Source organism: Triticum urartu, chromosome 3, assembly GCF_003073215.2.
Source record: "Triticum urartu cultivar G1812 chromosome 3, Tu2.1, whole genome shotgun sequence".
Classification (NCBI taxonomy): domain Eukaryota; kingdom Viridiplantae; phylum Streptophyta; class Magnoliopsida; order Poales; family Poaceae; genus Triticum; species Triticum urartu.
In genome coordinates, this window is record NC_053024.1 from 4816157 (window position 1) to 4817758 (window position 1602).

General features: G+C 48.6%; 1 long non-coding RNA gene across 1 annotated transcript; it reads left to right on the top strand.

Annotated features, from left to right (window-relative positions):
- Positions 1 to 681: 681 nt before the first annotated feature.
- Positions 682 to 1399, top strand: LOC125547505. Its single transcript, XR_007300687.1, has 2 exons — positions 682 to 927; positions 1018 to 1399. It is a non-coding gene; the product is annotated as an uncharacterized LOC125547505 (long non-coding RNA).
- The last annotated feature ends 203 nt before the right edge of the window (positions 1400 to 1602 follow it).

Below are 1602 nucleotides of genomic sequence, written 5' to 3' on the forward strand. Positions count from 1 at the left end.
TCCCTTCTTGAAGGCGCTGTCATGGCCATGATTTGTGCCCTTCTTCGAGCTTCAGGGGAAACCCTAGATCCGGTTTTCCAGATCGGACAGCGGCGGCGGTGTCTTGGTGTTCTCCTTCTTGAAGGCGTTGTCTTGTTTGCTCGCGGCGTCCTTGGTGCTGACTTCGGAGATGTCGGTTGTCTTGTTGTTGGTCGGATTGTTTCTCTGGTCGGCGAGTTTAGCTGTGTTTTTCTTTGCTTGGGTCGAGTTCCTCATGTCTCTGTATGTTGGGCACCATGTTCACGCCTCTGTATGCGTTTGTGACATGTCTTGTACCCTCTTATGTACTCATGCTATTATTCATCTATCAATGAATACGCAAACTTTGCGTATTCGGGCAAAAAAAAGCTTGTAGTGGAGGCGGAGTGGTAGCAGTAGTGGCAGTAAATATTTTCATTCACTGTACCACGTACGTTTTGGTGGCCATGCATGCCTCGAATTCTATTTTACTTGCACTTGCCAGCAGTTTTGCTTGACTGGTTGGTTCAAGCCTGCAACTGCCATTGAGTGTCGGCAGAGACGACTTTGAGGTCTTGACTTGGGGTCTCCGGGCAGCTATTAGATTCACTTCTTCAATGGCAGCATCGACTAATCGTGATTAAATTAATTACGTTAATCAAGACGTTCAGAGAATCTGTTGACTTGACACACTTGTCGTTACAGTTAGAGTACTTAACTAGGAGGAGTGGAGTGACCCAGCCACAATCACAAAGAGACATCGAATCATTTCTTCAGAACTGAAACTGGGAAAGCAGGACAAGGTAGTCTGATCGACCATGAAGCGGTCTTCTTCTTCTCCGTCCTCGCTCGCACGCGCCGTGGCAATCCTCCTGGTGATCGTGTGGTGCTGCTCCCTGCTGCCATTCCCATGCTCTGCTGTTTGCAAAGGTATGCAAACGACATGAAGAGTCAGTTCTAGTTCTCATATTTTGGAGGTGGATGCCCATTTTGACATATAATTTGTTGCGATGGCATCAGGGCGTGCATTTGGCGACTTTGGTCAAAGCGCTGGAGCAGGGACAAGGGGAGGAGGAAACCAATTTGATCATGGGGGTAGTGGGGCAACACTAGGGGGAGAAGGAAACCCTGTTGGTCAGGGGTTTGGAGGAAACCAAGTAGGACGGACGCCTCCGGCGCCGCGGGGTAAGACACCGAGGAACCACAGGTGATGTGGCGACTCCTGCCATGACGTTCATTTGGCGCCCCCAGCGGTTACTGGAAGGTGATGGCTGCTGGTCTTCCTAGGAGTAGTTTGGTAGGATGCTTATCTTTGGCGCAGGTGCTGCCTTTCGGTTGTAGTTTGTGCTATTCTCCCAAACTTTTTTAAACGTTTGTATCACGTGCGAGGTTTTTTCTTCTTCTCATAGTTGTTGTTCAAGAGCGAGCATTCGCACTGGGTTTCTTATTGGTGCTCCAACTCGCAAGTCTCTTCAATAATTTTGTTTTTCTCGCCAATGCAGATGGGTGACTCGCAAGCCAGTGACTTCTTCTGTGAATCTTCTTGGCGGCTGATCTTCTTTCTACTGATCCAACGTATCTGATCCTGCTTTTTGTTTTTCAAGA